The sequence below is a fragment of the Neophocaena asiaeorientalis genome, unplaced genomic scaffold (assembly GCF_003031525.2).
Source record: "Neophocaena asiaeorientalis asiaeorientalis breed wild unplaced genomic scaffold, Neophocaena_asiaeorientalis_V1.1 scaffold684, whole genome shotgun sequence".
Taxonomy (NCBI): Eukaryota; Metazoa; Chordata; class Mammalia; order Artiodactyla; family Phocoenidae; genus Neophocaena; species Neophocaena asiaeorientalis.
The window spans coordinates 7,745,793-7,768,392 of record NW_020174048.1 but is presented as its reverse complement, the minus strand read 5'-3'; the positions used below and the strand labels follow the sequence as shown (position 1 = coordinate 7,768,392).

At 41.6% G+C, this 22,600-nt stretch overlaps 1 protein-coding gene across 2 annotated transcripts in view; it reads right to left on the bottom strand.

Moving 5' to 3' along the window:
* Nucleotides 1–22,600, bottom strand: part of FGF14 (fibroblast growth factor 14) — a 600,501-nt gene that overhangs the window by 529,450 nt on the left and 48,451 nt on the right. The window lies entirely within an intron of this gene.

Below are 22,600 nucleotides of genomic sequence, written 5' to 3'. Positions count from 1 at the left end.
ATAGTTGTTGTTCCGATATCTCAAGCAGACTTCTTTGAGAATCAGAATTTTTAAAATTTTAACTGCTTTTGTATAAGGCTGATGTCAGTATGCCTGCCTCTGGTGAGGATGCATTTTTCCTAAATATGAATGAAATTCTTTATTTCTCTATAGCTTGGAGATATACTGGCTTCGAAACCTCCTTTGTTTCTTTTACACGCTTCTCCAAATGTAGGACCATATTCTCGATGCGCTCGGGAGGCTGGAAGTTTGAGAGGCACACATGACTTCCCTCTGGGGCAGGACCTGCCCCTCTATCACTGTTGCGGAGAGAGCATCCTGCCCCATCTCACCTGCACTGAGTGCCACCACTTGCCTGACTGGCCCTCTTCCCAGGCCCTGATTTCTAGGTCCGTTCTCACACTCTCACATTCCACCTGGAGGCAGCTAGGCTCCAAATTCCAGTTTGACCAAGTGGAAACCCTTGCTTAGTTCCTGATGGGTCCTTCCAATAAATCGTCCTATTTACAGTATCTTTGCTCAACTCAGATAAACCCTCCCCTGCCCCAATCTAGCCTCCTGCAAAAATTGCAAGATCATAAACCCCTGCAAGGTGAAAGTCTGATGCTATTATGGGCACTGGCCTTCACTCTGGATCCTTGGAAATCAAAACTGACCCCAATCATACTTTATTTTTTATTTTTGGTTGCTTAGACTAGCATTTATCCATTATTTTACCCCCATGCCACATATGAATATTGATAACAGCACTTGGCATTCTCAGTAACTGGAGGAGGTCCCTTCCAGTCACCTTGAGGGCTGAGAGGGTAAACAGGTCAGCACTCCTATAGGCCATTCAAGGCACAGAGGTGGGGAAGATTTAAACCACTGGAAGAAGCCAGAATTCAGTGTGGACTCTATCCACAGGAGGACTCTATACCTGGACACTGTGTGAGCTGAATGTAACTCTTGCGCCTTAGAATGCCCTACCCAACCCAAACTGGGTACGTAGTTGTATTGGTCTACTGGGGCTGCCATAACGAAGTACCATAAACTGGGGGGCTTAACCAACAGAAATGTATTATCTCACAGTTCTGGAGGCCGGAAGTCCAAATCTGTCCCATGCCTCTCCCCTCACTTCTGGTCGTTTGCTGGCAAGCTTTTGCCTTCCTTGGCTTGTGGAAGCATCACCCCAATCTCTGCCTTCACCTTCACATGGCGTTCTGCCTGTGTGAACTTCTGTGTCCACATGTCCCCTTTGTATAAGGACACCAGTCATGTTGGATTAAGGGTCCACCCTACTGCAGTATGACCTCATCTTACCTAATTACATCTGCAGCGACCCTATTTCCACATAATTTCATAGTCACATGAAACTGGGGGATTAAATGGCAACATATGAACTTTGGGGGGGATACAATTCTACCCATAACACCAGGGATGGTATTGACCACTATCTGTGGGTTACCTGAGACAGCGCCTGGCCCACAGTAGGTCAGTATTTGATTCATGTGCTAAATAAATGAATACGTGAAAGTACAGTCCGTGCTGAGTGCAAGGATTCAGTCAGCAAGGATCGTTCACCTGGTCTGGGGCGATGAAGATGTACGTATCTGGTTTGGGCTGATGTGGTTTTCATGATCATGTTGAACACTGTACACTATTGAAGAGAAAAGCTGCTGCTGTGAAAAAGTTTCTGAGACTGTTTCCTGAAGAAGTGAGGCACTCTTAGCTGTCTGATCACAGCAGAAGGCTCTGAATTTGAAGTTAGAGTGCTATAAATAGCAGTTAATCTCATCCTTCCAAATGTCGTATGTACACATAAAAAAGATTTTAGTGTCAGATGAGAGTCTCTGAGTAATTCGATTTATAGGAAAAGGAGACCAGGGAGAACTAACTATACTATAATTAATTACATATGCAAACGGTGGACTAAATTTAGATGCCCAATTACACGTCTAATCACAGCTGGCAAAGGTAGGAGATCGCGTGCGTGGACCGAGGAGTGTGCCTCCCGCTCCGCTCAGGGGCTCAGACCCATCAGTCGCCTCTCTCAGGACCACTCAGGCTCCGGATGCTGAAGAGGAAACCTGGGAACGTGGTCCTGGAAGAGCCCAGGCTCCCGCCCCAGGAGCCTCGTTGATGTCACTCGGCCCCTGGGATGTGCTCTCCCCAGAGCAGCGCAGAGACTACACAGTGTGGGGTTCTGTGGTGAAGGCCGCCCCGAGACTGCAGCTCTCAGGAAGTGAGGGGAGAGAACAAGGAGGTGTCACTGCTACAAGCCAAACAGCCGTGATTGTGTGCACGTGCTACTTAAATGCAAGCAATGTCAGGAAAGTCCTTCTGGATCCACAGGAGCTTTCCATGCACTCAAGCCAAGTGAAAGGTCGCCTGTGTCCTCCCATCACCTCTGAAAGAGTCAGCTCTACAGGCTGATGTTGATGGCCACCCTGCGCGGAAATGGGAGACATTAGCTAAGGATAGTGATTGACCTATAGATATAAATATACATGTGCTAAGCACTGTGTGTGTGTGTGTGTGTGTGTGTGTGTGTACAGAGGGAGACTGATGAAAGCCACTTTGCTGACATCCCCAAATAGCTTCAAAGTTTATGAAGCATATTATAGGTGATTTTTCTGAGACGACCTACAAAAGTGTATCATACAGGTGTGTCCTGTACACACCTGTATGATACACACCTGTATGGTTTCCATATTCAAAATGTATGCATGTGCCTGTGTGTGCGTGTCTGTGTGTGTGTGTGTGTGTGTGCCCTCCCAAAGCAGCTGTAGGTACTGCAAAGAATAACAGTTTGGGAGTTATTCAGGAATCTGAAGTTTGAGTCCCAGTCCTGCCACTGGTGAAAATGGAAATAATGTTTTCTACTACCTAATCTGTGAGCATGAAATAAAAGAGATTATGTGAAAGCACCCTATAAACTACAAAAAAATAAAACAACACTCATGAGTCTCACAGGTCAGGGAAGGTAAGAAGCACGTGGAGAAAGGTCCAGGCAACCTTGCGATCTAGATGGAGATGTGCCTGACCCTCCCTGGCTTCTGGACGCGTCCCCAGCATGGATTCAGTTGGTGCTGCACTAGTGCAGCCACATAATCTCACCCTGAGCCTTTGCTGTGGGACTGGAGGTATCCCAGGGACAACAGTGACTACACCAGCTTTCTCTTCAATGTTTATGCTCAGCCTTTTTGCGGCCATTCCCTCTTTTTCGGAGACTAAGTCCCTCATGCAGTCTGAGAGGGAAGGGATCAGGATTGCTCGTCCACAATAAGAGGCCGAGGTCAAGGAGGTGCCCCTACTTGGAGCAGGTGCTCTTTGAAAGGGGACCTGCGAGGACAAATCCAGGCACACGGGGAGCTACGCGGACCGGCGTCTGCCTCCTCACCACGGGCCCCACGCCTACTTAACCACGTGCCCTCGCACGGGTCTGAAATCTGGGAGACAGCCACACGAGATCTGATGAGGCCATGGTGTGCGTTTACTGTGAACCCTTTAGGGAGTGCGACCTCATTCCCTATTCCCTTTGCTCCTTCCACTAAACTCTTAGCCACTTCTACATGAAAGAGACTCCCTCTGGAACCAGTATGGCTGTTCTCTGAACGGCTGTATCTAACACGGGCTCAATTCGTATCCTGGGTGGTTGGTAGCAGTTCAAACAGAGAAAAACTTCAGGCTGTTCAAAAGCGTTCAATTTTCTGATTTCTGCTTGACATTCTGTAGAGGAAGGGGCACCAGTCTGCAAGGTACCAGGCCAGAGTGCAACCCCTCCAGGGCTACCAAACAGCTGGATGGCCCTGGAAAAACCCCTTCATTCCTATCGATTGCATTTTCTTATCAATAAAATGACTGAATATATATATATATATATATATATATACATATATATAGCTAGAACTTCAACTTATATGAACTGTTTTAATTTCCACAGTACAGATGAGATGGTATGCACGATATGATATTTTGGTTAACCTGGAGTCACCACATAACAATTCTCAATTTTCAAGGAATCACAGTGTGAAAAAAATGTATTTAACAATGCAACTATACAGAGTATAATTTTTAAATGAATTTGAAGTGTAATACCTCCCAGGGTCATTATAATCACACGTTTTCATTTGCTAGTGAATGCTGAACTGCTAATTTTTGATAAATTCTTGTTATTAGACTTTTCTATACTTTATTTTTAAAAGTATGTGTGTGTGAGATTACTATAGGTGAAGGTAACTGAACATTTGGACTATTGCCAAAATGTGCGTATATTTCACTAATTTTGATCCGGCCTCAATGTGTTTTCTAAATTGGGGCAGGGCACACTCAACACAACAAAATTAAGATTCCACATCTGGTTCGTAGCCAGTAGCATTCCAGTCATTTTTGATTCTATAACGAATAAAAAAATCACGGTTCATCCTTATTAACTGAGTCAGATTAATTTGCACCCCCTCCCACCTTACATTTTAATTGTCTTCAAACCCAAAGGTTCAATGTGACCTTTAATTTCTAAAAATCTTCTCAACCCAAAGTACACCAGGAACAGACCAAATTTCCTCAGGCAGACATAGGCCAGAGTGGGTCTGAGCCCAGTAACGTCAGGATCCGAGGGAAGCACCAACCACTGGAACACAGGGCGGCTCTCTGAGCACCTTCCCCTCCATCATTCACTGGAATGAAAAGCAACTGGGCTGGAGATATGCCTTCTAGGAAGAGCTGAAGCACTACTTTTCTAAACACACCTACATATTGCTTTCTAAATGTCACCCTGAGATGAGCAGAGTACTGCCATGAACTCCTTGAGCAGTTAACTCAGTGGCTTAATACTTGCAGTTCAGCAACTGTAAACTGTAATTTCCTGAAACGAGCTTTACCACCAGGACTGAGGCCTCACCATGGTAATGGAGGAAATCAGTAAAATACACCCTGGCATGGAAAACAGGAACACAGTTACTACAAATGGGAAAGACGTATTAGGCCTGTTCATCACCATGCCAATACCTAATGTATCCCTGCAGCTTCGGGGATCCCATAACTGCCATGATGAACGGTGGTGACTCATGGGCATTTATGAAGATGGAGAACATCAGTAACTATAGATTGGACTCTCGAGATGTCCATACTCTTAAAAAAAAATTATCCAAAACTTTGCCTAATATGTTGTCTTCTCATATTTCTAAATAAAGGTTTGGTTCAATATTTCCTTCCCTGCCCCCTACATGATTTCCTTCAGGTAAAATTATCTTTTTTTTGGCCAAGCCACGTGGCTTGTGGGATCTTAGTTCCCCAAGCAGGGACTCAACCTGGCCCATGGCAGTGCGAGTGTGAAGTCCTAACCACTGGACCACCAGGGAATTCCCAGAATCATCATTATTAATTTTGCAAAATAAGGTAAAACAAAAGCCCACATAGAATTTTTAAAATTTCATAAGATCACTATGGTTATTGTTTCCTATTAAAATGTATATAAATCATTTCTAAAACAGACTATGTAACATGTGTTCTAATCCCACATACTTTTAAGAGATAAATATACATTTGTTCCCTTTATGCCTAATCTCTACCTCTTCCCAGTTTATCTTCAAACTAAAAAAAAATAAAAAAGAAAGAAAGAAAATTCACTGGGTGATACTAAAAACAACAAAATAAAAGCTAGAGAAATGTTCTATTTTGATCTCTCCAGTCCTTGCTTTTCTCACAAATTGATCCTTATGCCAGCATTTCTTAAACTGGCAAATAGCACAAAGGTGGGATAGAAGGCCTTTGGTTTCTGCCTGTAACATAAATTTGGTTAGGGCTTCCCTGGTGGCACAGTGGTTGAGAGTCCGCCTGCCGATGCAGGGGACACGGGGTTCATGCCCCGGACCGGGAAGATCCCACATGCCGTGGAACGGCTGGGCCCGTGAGCCATGGCCGCTGAGCCTGCGTGTCCGGACAACGGGAGAGGCCACAACAGTGAGAAGCCCACGTACGGCAAAAAAAAAAAATTTAGTTAGTACTGACTCCAGTGATTTTTTCCTTTTTCTGCCCAAGTGTAAGGTTAAAAAAGTTGCTGCAATGTCAATTTATAAATTATTGTTAATACTGTGTCAGCATTTGACACATTCCAGTATATAAGAAAAACTGCTACACGTTCGTCTGAGACCTTTTCAGCTGCATTAGTCACAGATTTCTCTAAGAATACCTGGAATTCTGAGTGTTCAGATGAAGGCAGGATCACATGTAGCTATGGATTTATAATACCATGTTTTCTATAGTTCATTAACCTGCTCCCTTTTATTTTGTTTCCTGTCTTTATCATTGATGATGTAAGCTAACTGAGTACCATTAAAGAGTCTGATTCATAATTTTCTTAGGAGTTATCTAACAAAGATACATAAAAAGCTGATATTCAAAAGGTATTAATATGACATCGGTAAGGACAAAACCCTACCTCAGAGTCAAATTGAAATTGTATTGTTCGTATATTAGTCCAGATTAAATTTAGCAAAAATATTTTAACCATAATTCAAAAAGACACATGCACCCCAATGTTCACTGCAGCACTATTTACAATAGCCAGGACATGGAAGCAACCTAAATGTCTATCAACAGAGGAATGGATAAAGATGTGGGACATATATACAATGGAGTATTACTCAGCCATAACAAGGAATGAAATTGGGTCATTTGCAGAGACATGGATGAACCTAGAGACTGTCATACAGAGTGAAATAAGTCAGAAAGAGAAAAACAAATATCATATTTTAATGCATATATGTGGAATCTAGAAAAATGGTAGAGATGAACTTATTTGCAAAGCATAAACTGAGACACAGATGTAGAGAACAAATGTATGGATATCAAGGGGGGAAGGTGGGGTGGGATGGATTGGGAGATTGGGATTAACATATACACACTGCCATTTATAAAATACATAACTAAAGAGAACAGACTGTAAACCACAGGGAACTCTACTCACTGCTCTGTGGTGACCTAAATGGGAAGGAAATCCAAGGAAGAGGGGGTATATGTATACATATAGCTGATACACTTTGCTGTAGAGCAGAAACTGACACAACATTGTAAAGCAACTATACTCCAATTAAAAAACAAAACAAAACACTTTACTGGCTCCTTTGAGAATATAAACTGTAAGGTCTTACCACGCTGGCCTCGATTTTTTTTAACCTTTGAGAACTTAAAAAGATATATGACCTACAATAACCAATATTCAATCATCATCAGGGAAAAAAGACTGGAATAAAATTAACCTCCTAGTAGCAATAAAATATATTACCTGGGGGGGGGGGTGTGATTTAAATCCAGATTCTGAGTTTCATTTGCTGCTCTCCAATTTGTTACATACAACTAAAGGAAACAAATTTAGTCCATCCAGATCAGTGATTGTTTCACCGAGAGTAAACTACTGCTCAAGGGATCTTAAGAGAGTTATGTAGCATAGCACTCCTCAAAAGATCCCAGTGTGCAGCCCATGTGTGTATGTTCTGAGCCTGTGTTGTCTGTGAGCACACGCACATGTTTGGAGGCATTACCATGTTCATCTTGGCTGATGTTAAGGGGAAAAAGGAGAAAGGCATAATAGACAGGCATGACAATACTTTTGTACCCAAGGACAATAATTGTAGCAATAAAATTCAGTGTGCCTAATACGTGATCTCACTCTAAAATCAAAGTGGAAAGGAGGGGCCATGGACTTAAAAGAATGGAGGGAGAGACCGCTCTCTCTGTTGCCCAACACACACTTACAAAAGCCTGCTGGTGTCATGATTAAGAGCTTGGGCTCTGCCCAGGTTCAAAGTCTGGCTCCATCATTTATACAAACAGCAAACCATAGAGATGAGATTTCTTCTCTTGTGGAAGTGCGATCAGACCCTGGGTGCAAACGCTTTACACACGGACTAGAACAGAGCAGCCCTCAGTGAGTGTTGGGTAACAGGGTTTTTATCATTACTGGGCGCCAGACATCATGTGAGGCACTTATGAACATGATCTCTAATCTTCAAATGGGTAAAATGGTTATGAACCCTGTTTTACTTGTGAGGAAGCTGAGGCTAACTGAGGTGAAGTCTCTTGCCCATTCACAGTTCTTTTCTTCTTTTATTAAAGAAAGACATTACACTTTCATATGAGAAACTCTGTTCTAAGCACATTACAAATATTAACACATTTAAATAGTTCATTAAAATTCACAGTTTTTTACCACATTGTCTGCTAACCATTAATTGGTATTTGTTGCTATTTCTGTTGATACTTTTAGAAATGTTAAAGGTGAATTTTTTAAAACTTTACTGTCATTCTCAGTTCAATATCATAACACACCACACACAGAGCAGTCATAAGATTTTTCTTTAAATAAAAGAGGATATTTTTAAAATCATAGTACACCAAAGAGAAAACGCTCAAAGGAAATGGAAGGAACCTAAAGAGATGGAGCCAGATTTCCACAAATAGCTCTCAAATATCACCAGACAGAAACAAAGAATGAAGGATGCCAAGGAAAGATGAAAAGATTATACTGGTTTCTAATCACACCTGGAATTATTTTTTCCAAAGGATTTTAGAAAGAGGCAGAGAGTATCCAATCAGATCAAGGTTATCAACAAAAGAAAAAAAAAAACTTTGAGAAAAATATCACTATGAAATTATTTTTCTCTCTTGTTGAATAGAAAGAATATCTGCAGTCCTCACAATAGCCCTGTGGGCCGTTTACAGACGGATCGTTCCCTTCGATGACCATTTCCTTCTGATCTTGTCTCCCTCACATTCCCTCTTATTGCCATCACTCGGCCATTCTGACCACCCTGGTATTATTTCGATGTGCAAGAGACACTCTCTGGCTGTTCCCTCTGCCTGGAACTCTGTTTTCCAGATGGCGTCATGGTTAATGCCCTCACCTCCTCGAAGGGACCTGCCCTGCCCTTACTATTTAAAATTCAACTTTGCCACCTCACTCCCACCCCAGCACTCCTAATCCTACCTTCCCTGCTTTATGTTTTTTCATAACGCTACCATCGTCTATCACACTATACACTACATGTATCTACCATGTTTGCTCTTTGTCTATTCCCACCCCCCAAGCCCCCTGCCTATCCTAAATTGAATATAAGCTCAATGAAGGCACAGATTTTTTGTTTTTATCCATCTGTTCATTGGATGCACCCTGAGTGTACATAAACAGTGCCTGGTACAAACAAAGAAAAAGTGTTTGTTCAATAAATTTTAAATGCCAATTTTTTTTTTCACACTTGCTCCAATGGACACAGGTGATGCTTAACAAAGCAAAATAAATCAGCAAATCAGTCCTTGTGCATCTGGTTGAGCATTCCTGAGAGAAAAGGAAAACTTACAGTCACTGTTATTTATGGGATTGAAATGTGAGATGAATCATAATCATTCTGATATTGTTTAACTCAAGTTTTAAATCACAGTCTCGAATAACAAGCCAAATGTAAAGAATAAGCCCCAAAGCCCAAGAACAATAATCAAACTTCAAATGCAAAGGACTAGAGAAAATAAATTTCTCCGCTGAAAATATGGCAGCCAAAATTGTTTCCAAAAATGTCATTTAACATGCTAAAAGCCACAAACTGCACAATGCCAAATAAAACTGTTAATATAATCAGGCCAAACTTAGAGAATTACCCCATAATCCAAGTTCAATTTAAATAAATCAAAACCAAAAGAAGAATGTTGACCCCCTTCTTATGATTTCAAAATGCATGTGAGGAAATGAATGTTCCAGTGTCCTGGAGATTGTGCCTGAAAAAGAAAGGCCATAAAAGACCAAAATAGATAAACTATAGAATAAGGACGGAACAAAAAGTCAAGAAAATAATCCCAATTATTCCTCCACAGAAGGCAGACTTACAGAGAAGGTTCTGCTCGGCTCATGTGTTAAACAAGAGTAATAGTTCAGTCTAGTATAGGATAAAGCCAGCAAAACTCCAAAAATTCAAATTGAAAACAAAAGTTAAATGGATAATTAGCTTCCAGCAACTGGGCTCACATCTCCAGGTATCTTCATCAAAATAAAGCTGAAGAATGTCAGGTAATCACCTGCCACCTAGGAATGGCTCTCCAGTCCTCCAAAATTGCATGAACTATTTCAACTACCTATTTCTTTGCTTTCAGTAACATTAATGAAAATCTTTTTTTTAAAAAAGGGGGGAAATCTGCAGCTCCACAGCTGAGTACTCTCGCAAATGAAGAAAATGAGTTCCTTAGCAGAAGTGTCTAGTATGAAACAAGTGTGTGCCCTAGCACTGCTCATGTTCTCGGACTCAGAAGAGCATTCCAGATATGCCGGTGCTCAAGGTGCAACTTGCTCTCTGCCAGCCTCTGCACCATCACTTTCAGGAGGAGGAGAATCCCCAAGCCCCACACGCTCTTGACCAACCTCCTTTCCTCCTCACCGCGCATCACAACCAGCCTCAGCACCGCTGTCTGCCCAGCAAGTGTGGGCGCTCACTTGATTGTCCGCTTTGAAGTGGCCCAGGAGTTCCGGTCCATTCTACTCTCTCAGTCTACCATCCCGTGCAGCCCTTTACATGCTCCTCTCTGGCCCCGTCCACCGCGCTTCAGCTCTTAAAGTTCTTACATTGCGTCCGCCAAAGCCCATGCTCATCAGTACAACTCCTCCTTGCCCAGCCCCCTCTGTCTCCCCACTTCAGCTTCTTGCTCCAAGCCGAGACCTGGCTCTCCTCCGAGCACTCGGCTTCTTCTTGGCCCCGTGAGTGAAGGCTGCCTTCTTCTCCACACCACCAGGATGATGTGGGCTTGGTGTCCTCCTCGGCCCCCTCCTCCTCAGCAGGGGGTTCTCCCTTCCCTCCCTGCTCCCCAAAGACCCACAGGTCCTCAGTCCCACTGGTGGGCAACGCTCACTGCGAGCAGACTGTTCTTCCTTAAAACCCGCCAACAACTTGCTCCTTCCCGCGAGCACCGCTGACCTCTGGCCACAACCATTCCCTTGTAGGAGTTCTTCAATCTTAGCTCATCCTCAATCTCTAGAAGAACCCCAACACAAGAACCCCAGTTCTTGGTGGTTTCCCTCTCCAACGAATGGTGATCTTTCAGGTCCTCCAATGATCTCATCCTCTGGCCCCCTCAGCTGCTCAGACCTATGGTTACAGCCAAGAAGACTTCAGTCACCTCATCGTCAAGCATCCCACTCTCAGACCACCACCCCTGTTTTCCACCTCAGTCCCTGGCTCTTGGACCCTCCCAGGGCTCACAACCCATTGATCTCATCACATGTCCATGTTCCTCACCACCCGCCATGTCCTCACTTCCCACCTGCCCAGCTTAAATTTCATGGTATTATCTTCCTTACTACACTCTTCCGGCAAAACCCCTTCCACCTCCTCTGCGCATCCTGACCTGGTCTGGGAAGCATGCTCACTCTTCGGAAACTGAACCCACAGTCACACCAACTGCTTCACTTTGAACACACGGCCACTAACCCCAAGTGGACCCTTAATGCTGGCAGACAATGAAACTGCGGAGATATGTTCCAGCCACTCTATCACTCTTCCAGTGAAAATTCTGCACCATTCCCTCCTCGGATTTCCAACGCAGCCTCGCCCATCTGCACCCTCAGCCCAAGATCTGATGTTGCTTTTTCGATGAGAAAATAGGAGCAATCTGAAGAGAGTGCCCTCAACTCCCACAGGTGCAGCTCTTCACCGACCTGCGCTGTGCGCCTACCCTCTGCCTTCCCTCCGATCTTGGTGAACCATTTTCCGTGCTCCGAAGATCGAGCCCTCCACTTCTGCACTAGGTCCCATCCATCTCACCTCCTCTGAGACATTTTGGTACAATTCTCACGTCTCTCTTGTGCATTATCAATCAATTTTCCTTCTCCACTAGACCATTAGCACTTAGCACTTAACCATGCAATGAAATCTTAAATCTTAAAAAAAAAAAAAAATCCCATACTCTCCTGATCCAGGACCAGTTTTTGATACATGACTTCAAAGAGTTGTCTTTACTCTTTCTCTCTCCAACTCCTCTCTCTCTTCCCTTTCTCTTGAGCCCTTTCCAATATGTTTCAACTCCACCCCACTACCGCTTCAATTATGCCTTCACTCATGCCCTTGTTCCAGTGTGACCTTCTCAGCAAGGCCTCCCTGACCACCTTACTCAAAACTGCAAGACCCACCCCCTTGCTCATCACTCCCTACTCCCTTCACTGCTTTATTGTTCTCCAAAGCTGTCATTAGTATGTGACATCCTATACATTTTACCCATTTCTTCATTGACCGTCTTGCCTATAAGAATGATAGTTCCGTGAGATCAGGATTATTTATCTATTTTATTCTCTGTTTCCCCGGCATCAAAAAGAGTAATATGCTAATAAAAATGTGGTCAATGACTGGGTGATGTGGGGAGAATCACAGCATAGTGATTAAGAGTATGGCTTTGGAATCGGACAGTCCTCAACTTGAATAGCAGCTTTGAGCGCTTAAGCATGTCGCTTAACCTTTCTGCAACTCAGTGTCTGTTTCTGTAAAGTGTGGACAATAAACTACGCCACAGAATTATTATACTCATTAAACAAAATGCTATACGTAAAGCAGTCAGCAAAATCCTTAAAACACGGCAAACAGCCAACAAAGGAATGGCCACTTGTACATTATCCCAGGTCAAAAGTTACAAAGCAGTTTAATGATTATATTCTGAACTGTTCTATTCTCTAATATTTTTAATATTCCAAGGCCCCAAAAGACAGAGTTCCAGCTTATGCAGTTTACCATAGATTCCGGTACAATCCCAATACCTTGGGCCCCAAATGGAAGTGATGCTCTGCTCCATCACATATGTGTATCCTCAGCCTGCATCTATTAGCTAAATTTTGGCCTCCTTATTATACATTCACAGTTTGCTAGGCCCTGGGCTCCACAGTTCACAGTGCTGTAATGTGGGTCTGCACTTACCACCGGAAAAGGCAGGGAGAATCACGACAGTGCTACAAAGCCCAGCGTGTTCACAACCTAAGGCCCAAAGCAAAATGTAACCAACTGTTTAAAATAACTGAACCCTTCATTTGAGCACTGTATCACCAAGGGGCATTACAGCACTATTTCTCATGCCATCTTTAAGACAAGGTGAAGTAAACATAAAACACAGCATGATGAATACAAGCTACGTGAAATGCACAATGAAGGATTTTCAGGGTTCAACAGCATTTTTCATGTGTAATTGATTAACGGATGATAGAATCAAGAAAGTCTGCAGTTGGTAGTACAGCATGCTCATTTCATAAATGAGGAAACTGAGGAGGTCCACTATGTCTATGTGAAGAGAACAGGCACTAAGAAAATTCTTCCCGTGGAAACAAAAGTAAACTTCCATAGAGCAAATCCCGCACCGCAAAGACGGGCAGGCAGCATAATGGAATAGGAAGGGCACAGAAATAGCAACCAGCACAGCACCCAGCGCAAGACATATTTGTGCAAGAACTGAATTACGAGTAAAATAAGTTACTTCACCTCTTTGGTCTCATTTTTCTCCTCTTTGTACTTCCTTCTCAGTCAATATTTTCCACCAACTTAAGGGCATGTTAGGTGTTGACTGTAAGTTGTAAGGGTAGGAAAAAAGAAGAGAAACTTTTCAAAGTTTTCTTGCGCTAAGAGTCGTGGGGCTTCCCTGGGACATAAAGGCCTAACATTCTATTTCATACATTTGAACACAAGGATAAGAATGAACAAATAGCTGACTGCCCATTTCTCCAAAGAAAATGCATAAATGAAGCAACTGAAGTAAAACGGTCATTCTTACGAGATGCCATTATATGTTAATATTTTTAAATATACCTTTAAGATAGCATTTTTAATTATCACAGATTTTACTGACTCTATGTGTGTGTGAAACATTAATAAGAATCCAAAAATGCAAAATAGTGAGGATCCCTGCTGCCACATTTGTAAAGCTGAGGGAAAATTCCATTTTCCCAGAATTTAAGGCTGCAATCCATGACTTCTCCAAAAAGAGCTTTACCGACATCTTTTTTATAAATTCAACTGCTTTGCATCCCGTCCTCAAATACATCATCCACAGAGGATGACTAACTCACAGCAGACTTGTCGCCTCTCGAGGGCTGGCTGAAATGTTGCCGTCCTTCCTGACAGTTTTAAGTATTTCAGTCATTAATAATTTTTACATCTGAGTGCCTTCACATTTATAAAGAACCCCTCCCAAAAGCCTTGCAAGTTAGACAGCTTTATTTTGCATACATATATTTTAAGCATCAGTGAAGAGACATGATAAGCAATATTTCTCAAGAAATAGTTATAAACCAAATCAGAAAGAAGACCAGAAGTCCCACTTTTAATGCTCTGACCTGACTGTCCCATAATGCTTCTAGCTAACTAGTGAGACAACTTGAAGCAGATCACAAAGTAAAGGTCTTACGAAGATATTTCTATTTATGGTATTTCTAGAAACATTACCAGTTCTATGTGTCAAGCTATGTAAAATTTGGGAACTAGATTAACATACTGCACTAAGTAAGTCTTGGGATATCCAACATGCCACCCACAGGCCAGATGAAGCTTTCAAAATTGAAATCATTCCTTCTACCTTAACCCCAACATAGCTCTCACATATGTACATACGTGAAATGTTTACTGTTTGAAAACACATCAACGTCCATGACAACTAGAAAATCAGTCTGCATGTGTGAGAATATGACTCATAGATTGGTGAGCAAGGTTGGGGGGGATCTTTATTCCAAATAAAGGGAAACTGGGTCATAAAACAGTCTAGTTCAAGGTCAACCTGTTAATATACTAATGATTAATTAATCATGCAATGGTATTTCAAATCTTAAAAAATAAAAGATCCCACACTCTCCTGATCCAGGACCAATTTTTTTGACATGTGACTCCAAAAAGTTGCCAAGCTCAGGGTCAACTTGTTAATATTGAAGGTGAAACAAGAGTTAAAGCTACAGTATTGGTCTTACTTAAACTGAGTCTCTCGATTACAGTTTCCTCTGGACTCAGTGAAGTGGCAAGAATATGGATGTGACACGAGAAGAGGCCCCTCAGCCTTCGGTACAGCGGGAACACAAAGGCACTGCCAGAGATACTGAGCAGGGTTCCTGTTTGTGATTTCCTGTGTTCTGAGGATGGGAGATGTAAACAGTTACCAACCAGTTACCAAAAATACGGAGCCCAGTCCCAAAGGATGCAAAGTATCTGGGAGTGAATAAACAATGCTCCCCCCAAACCTCCTTCTGTCCAATCAGTGCCAACTTTTGGTCCTGACAAAAAAACGTCCCTTCTGAGGCATGAGTTGGCCTCATCTCCAGTTATGTTCATCTCCAGTGTGTGAAGGGCTCCTTCTATCAGAGAAATCACCCAACAGCCACCACAGGATGTTTCTTATTTTGATGACTGAAAGGTACATGCTGGGTCTGGAGGAGGGAGCCATTGATTTATTTTCACCATTTTTCTCTGGCTGACAGCAATTTAAAAGAGAAGGAACAAGCCAGATCACTCATCTGCCTGCCTGGAATGTCTGGTAGTCATGGGAGCCCAGATCAAGGCCATCTGTTCAGGTCCCAGCCTCTCCAATCACACACAGAGAGATGATGTCAAAAGGGGTGTGCTCCAGCCCTCCTAGCAAAGCACCTGAGGTAAACCAGAAGACCCAGCCTGAGCAGCCCACGCACTCTGCTGGATTTGGGCTGACACAATTATTTTTAAGTTGATTTGCCTAAACAAATGTTAAGTTGATTTGAACATCCCTGGCTTCGTCCTATCTTCCAGACGTGTTGGTAGGTAGATCCAGTGGATCAACAGAAATGCGTGTTGCACACAACCTACAAAATGAAACCCACCTCAGAGGACATCCTACTCAGTGCTTGCCTGATGGCGTGGTACTGCACCTTCAGACTTAGCTCTCAGATGCCCCTAAATTACTGCAGCCAGGAAGGCTGTTTGCAGCAAAGCATACAAATGATAGCCACGCTTCAGAAACAGCAGTGTCATGTAGCTCTACTCAGTGAAATAAAAGCAAACGAGACGTCCTCTCTTGCCTCAACGTTGCCCTGTTGCACAAAGATTCATGATCTATTACGAAGAACTGACAATCATTACAGACGAGGTTGGGATAAAAGAATGCATTAGTACAAGGTTTCTGTGATTGGAATTCTAACTTCATGTTTCACACATGTTATAAACTCTACTGGAAATAATCTAGCTTTCTACGATATTTTGAATTTTGCCTTTTGTACTCTAAAATGTGCTCTGCTTTTTAGTTATCTTTGAGATGATCATGTGAAGGATGTCCTAGATTTTTCAAAAGAACCCACTATGATAAGAAGGGAACTTCTGGGATCTAGGGCCATTTTGGCAGTTGTGTCAGTGGTGCCCCCATCCCCAGGAAAGCACCTGTTTTCAACCCACACTGACACCAAGGCTACCAGGCAGCACCTTGGCCGACTAGAAGCCACAGTGTTAGAACCATCTATCTCCCTTTTTTCCTCTCTATGACCCCTTCCACTTAAACCTACTTTCCCATCAATACACGTCCACAGCCAATTCCTTCAGAGGCCTTCCCATATCGCAATACAGGAAAAGTAATTCATGATCACACGTTAATATTTTAGGTCTCTCGGTTTATAGATCAGCATTTCCAATTAGGCTCCCGGTTTTACATAGCCCAATCTTGGAAGTAGCCGGAGAGAGAGAGAGAGCAACATCATCATAGATACACGAAAGTACCATAATGGTAGCCTTCATTTCATTATTCTTTGATAATTTCCATATAGATTACATTGTTTGGTTCTTCCTGATGAAATTTGCACAGTACTGGTTAGATTTTGGACCTTGTGGACTTTCTAAATTACTTTTAGTTGAGTTATCTATATACCTATAGCTATATACCAGTCTATTCCACACATAATGTAAGTCTTCTCAATAAGGCCAGCCTTTTTTTTTTAACATCTTTATTGGAGTATAATTGCTTTACAATGGTGTGTTAGTTTCTGCTTTATAACAAAGTGAATCAGCTATACATATACATATATCCCCATATCTCCTCCCTCTTGCATCTCCCTCCCACCCTCCCTTTCCCACCCCTCTAGGTGGTCACAAAGCACTAAGGTGATCTCCCTGTGCTATGCAGCTGCTTCCCACTAGCTATCTATTTTACATTTGGTAGTGTATATATGTCCGTGCCACTCTCTCACTTTGTCCCTGCTTACCCTTCCCCCTCCCCGTGTCCTCAAGTCCATTCTTTAGTAGGTCTGCGTCTTTATTCTCGTCCCACCCCTAGGTTCTTCATGACCATTTTTTTTTTTTAGATTCAATATATATGTGTTAGCATACAGTATTTGTTTTTCTCTTTCTGACTTACTTCACTCTGTATGACAGACTCTAGGTCCATCCACCTCACTACAAATAACTCAATTTCGTTTCTTTTTATGGCTGAGTAATATTCCATTGTATATATATGTGCCACATCTTCTTTATCCATTCATCTGTCGATGGACACTTAGGGTGCTTCCATGTCCTGGCTATTGTGAATAGAGCTGCAGGGAACATTGTGGTACATGACTCTTTTTGAATTAGGGTTTTCTCGGGGTATATGCCCAGGAGTGGGATTGCTGGGTCATATGGTGGTTCTATTTTTAGTTTTTTAAGGAACCTCCATATTGTTCTCCATAGTAGGCCAGTCTTTTTTTAAGATTTAGTCATTTTAGCAGACAGACACCAAACCCAATTCCCACCAAGAAATGAGATACAGCCAAAAACGTTAGTAGGGTAAGGAAGGTGCCTACTGAGGAGGACACCAGTGAGAGTCACTTCAGTTTACCCTTCAGAACCTAGAAAAGGCCTAAGAGTTGGAAGTACAGGAAGACTGTAAGGGAAGAGTATATTGGACTAAGAAGTTTGGAAATAAGAGAATATTTTGGAAGTCTCTATAAAGAGCATTAATTTTTCTGCATCCCCACCTCCGACGCACTTATTATGTGATTACTCATCCCTCATTGCCACAGGAGTGTGAGGAAATAGTCTACAGAGAAATTAAGCCTGAGAATATCAAGACTCAAGGACACCGGGGACAGTGGTGGGGGAGGGGTGAGAAAACACCAAGACACCCATCCCTCCTTCCCGCCAGCTCTAGGATGTCAACAGCCAGGCTCATGCTGCCTTCAAAGGAGACTGGAGAATCCTGCTCTAGAGAAACTGGGGGAAAATGTACTCAGACTGAATTTGGGGGTCCCCAGCCAAGAATGGTCTGGCTGATCACAGAAAAGCTGATGAATGAACACACCCAACTTTCTCACAAAGCTTCTTATTGGTGTTTAAGCATGAACGTGAGTAGAAAAGCAAGAATTACCAAACACTTGAGAAAAGCCTCCAACTGAAAGATAGAGAATGAAATCGGAGAAAAAACAAAAGAAACAAAAATGGAAATTTCAAATAATTGACAATGATAGCATCACAGATCAAAGACATTGCACGCATGCATGAATTAAGAACAAAATGTCATACAAAGGATGATAAAAATACAAAAAAAGAGTTCTTTGAAATTAAAAGTATGTAAGTAGAAAATGTTTAAGTCCAATAAGAGAATTAGAAGATGCAAGCAAGAAAATATGTCCCAAGGAGGAACAAAACGACAAAGAAAGGGCTTAGAAACAAACAACACCAAAAATGCTAGTTTAGAAAATCCATATGGTCCAAAATCTAACTAATAGCAGTTTCAGCAGGAAAGACCAAACAGTCTATCTAGAATTATCAAAGAAATAAAAGAACATTCCTCAAAACTGACTGATATGAGTGTCCAAATTGAAAAGTCCTTGAAAATGTCTAGAAAAATCAATAAAGATCCACACCATATACTTAAAAATTCTAGGCAGTGGAGTGAGAGAGAAGGTTGCATACAAAGAATTAGGAAAAAGTGGTATCGGATTCTCAATATTAACATTGGAATCTAGAAGACAAGAGAGTGATGCCTTCAAAATTCTCATGAAAAATAATTTTCATCTAAAAGTCTATAACTGGAAAAATTATCAGCACAGCATGAACATAAAATAAAGACATTTTTAGACATGCAATGTCACACATTTCTCCTTTCTCAAGGAATCACCATAGTTAGGAGTGATATGAGATCTGTGAGATACTGGGTCCCACCTATAAAGAAATTAAGGACATTTCCAAAATGATAGCATGGACTACATAACTCATAGTACTCAAGAATAAAAAGGAACACACCATATGAAGTGTATTGAGCATCTATCACAAGTCATTTTTCATTTTTACTACTTTGCTAGAAGCCAACTGGAGGTGATAGTGGAGGTTAATGACACACTGAATAAGGAAGTTGTCTACTTGGATTAGGATAAAAGGTTAATAGATTTTCAAAGGCACTTTGATAAGTTCAGTTTACTTTAAAAAATAATAATAAAATAAAGGAATACTTAATATCTTCAGATTTTTGGCAGACTTACAAAAAAATAAACCAAATTCAGTTGAACTGCAATTCTGTCCAATGAAGCATGGCTCTGAATTTCTTTTCAGTTGTATTGTTTTTACATTAAAATTGCTCCTACCCCCACCATTTTGTGCCATTTTGGCAAATCCCTTAGAGGGGAATCATGTAGTTTGGAACTGGAAGCAGTTATATTTCACATCAGAAAGTATTTTTCTTTAAGAGGAAAGCATGATAGTAACATATAGTTAAAGGCTTGATTCTCTTTCTAGTTACCATCTAGGATTGCTAGCAATCCTTTGCTCTCTCATCCTTAACCCAGTGCAAAACACACACACACACACACACACACACACTCCAAAGAAGACTGTTAATCAGTCCTAGAAGGTCTGCAAAATATGTAAGCCTTTTACCGTGAATTCTTGTTATGTATCCCATAATATCTTTAGTTTACAATCAGAGATACTCTATTACCTAGTCAGTCCCTTTGTCTATGAATCATGTTTCCTGATTCTGAAATAATAACTCACAACTATGATGAAAAGGAATACAGTAAAGTGTCCAACAAACCAACCTTAAAATCAATATATGGATCAAGAAGACAGTAATAAAGACGCAAAGGGCTTCTTATTGTAATAGCTGAAGTTCCTGCAAGAAGAAAAGGTAATCAGTTAAATTACCATGATGAATGCACTCTTGTGGGCATTCAGAGTCCTTAATAAACTGGCAATCAGGTTTACTCAAAAGAGTGACTCCCCCATACATCTGTAATAGTTTAGTCAATTGAGAAGTATTTATTAATTACCTACTATGTGCTCAGCACTGAATTAGATGCTGAGAATTTTTTAAGTAAAATATGTGCTATTATGTAGCCTCATGTAATTACCGTAAGAAAACTAAATAAGCAAATAAGCATCAAGTAGGAACAGGAGTAAAGTTGAATAACCAATGAGGAGCTTCACAGAGGACGTGCTGCTGGAGGGAAAATTAAGGAAAATAAGGGGGAAAAGAAAGGCTCTCCAAGCCTGGGGAAAAAAAGACTTTTCTTTGTGAGAATTGTCAACCCAAATCATCATAATTAGAGAAACCACTTATCAATTATAAGTAGGCAGACAGTAAGCAAATATTAAAAACCACCTTGCCAGGGGGTACTACGGTTTCCATCTTAAGTGTGGGAATATTTATCCTCAAAGAGTTTGAGCTGAGCTCCAGAGAATTAAGAAGTAACTGGGAGGGAAAGCACTAGGTACCTACCACTCCTTTAAAGAGCTGAGTGTCGAACAAGGGGAAATGGTGTGGCAGAGAGTCAAGGCCTTCTGAAGGGGCAGACGTTAGGGAAGCAAGAGAGACAATTAAGGGGTCAGGTCCCAAAGAAGGAGGATGGGAAGTAATCCAGAAGAAAGGTGGGTAGCTTTACAAAGAAGGCTCTTTTTTTTCATGTGAGACTAGAGAAGAATAAGAGGATAATTCTTTTATTCATGCAAATAAAAAAGGAAGAAAAAGTATTCCAGTATGAGGAGACAAATTTATTTTAGAGATCCTGTGTCATTCAAAATGACACAAAGTAAATGTAAAATATCCATGTCCATTTATCCTTCCATCATCCATCCAACACACCCATTCACTCGTTCAGCAACCACCCCAAGGTGCAGACTGCATGTTTAGCACAACTGTAGGCTTTAAAGGACACAAAAAATGTCGAGTTCCTCCCTTAAAGTGCTCCTGATGTAGGCAGAATTAAAGGCTGTTCTTTCCCCCTCCTCCAACCCACGTACTGTCCCTATTATCAGCTCAAAGCAAGAAGGCTGACAGCGCTGCTATTTGAAATGTTTTCTGATTGAAAGGGCTACCTTCTTGCAAGGTTTCCAAGACAGGGCATTTTTCAAGAACTTTTTATGTCCTCTTACTATGAATAAAAGGCAGAAGGCTGACACAAAGCTATGGTATTACTTTTTCTTAACTCGAAATTGCAAAATGATTAAAGCCGCCTAGCAACAAGAGTTGACCTATTACGGAAGAACGCCAGTCAGGTGCCAGGCAGGGAGTGGTGTGGAGATATATTTATAAAGGACTCCAGGACTACCGGCATGTTTCTCTGAGGCTGTTTTCCCTCCCTTGCCTCTCTTATTAGCTTATCCGTAGCTCCACGAGGCCATCCGTGCTGACCCAGCTCAACGTGGAGTCTTGCAAACCATAGGCAAGTCACAGGCACACTTGTTAACAGGAGTAATTATAATTTGAGATCTTCACTCACTGGTCAAAGTTTCTGCTAATTCAAGTAGAAAATCAGCTTTTTTTAAAAAAATCAGCTTTTTGGATACTTTTAGGGCATCACCTAAAAGTATATAGTCACTTTGATAAAGCCAGTACTTATAAGGCAGCTTTGTGCTTCAATCTCTTAGTTCATTGAGGATTAATTATTCATGTGGCAGTCTTCTACAAAGGGACAATGAAAACACCAATGGAAAGCAAGCTACACTGTAACTCCACGCCTGCTACCTCCTGAATAGTCTGGAGTGGTTTTCAGATCCAAAAGGCAGGGGAGGCATTTTGGAAATACTTTGCGTGGGGCTCAGTGCTTCTCTGAATTTGCCATGAAATCCTAGATAATCACTTAAGATTCTAGACTTCAGCTTTCTCCACTTCAAAAATAAAAGGAAGATAGACAAAATTAACTCAACGCTCTATGCCCCAGTGATGGTGTCTACTTCAGAACTTACTTTTATGCCTACAGAGAACAGCAATGACTAATTCTATAACTACATATAACACCTAACATGATAATCTCTGACTTTATATAACTAAGATAACTCAGACGTAACAATAATCCAGCAGCCAAGATTAGTGACAGCTCAAGGAACAAAATAACACAGAATCACTCTAAATGGTTAGGAATCTAGCTAAAAATGGTGATGCCTTGCCCACGTTTGCTCCCCAGAAAATCCTAAACCCATCCAAAAACACCAGTGGAGGGCAAAATGGATCAACGGGAACATTTTGGAAGACAAGTTTCTATGGGGAAAAAAGGTCAAAATTGAGCATTTTTGCTGACTATGCTGGTTTTCTTAGCCTAAAGTATTTTCTTCTGTAGGAATCTAAGTATTTGAGTAAGAGTTGAAATTATAAACCAAAGCTACTCGTCTCTAATGTTTTAAACTACAACATG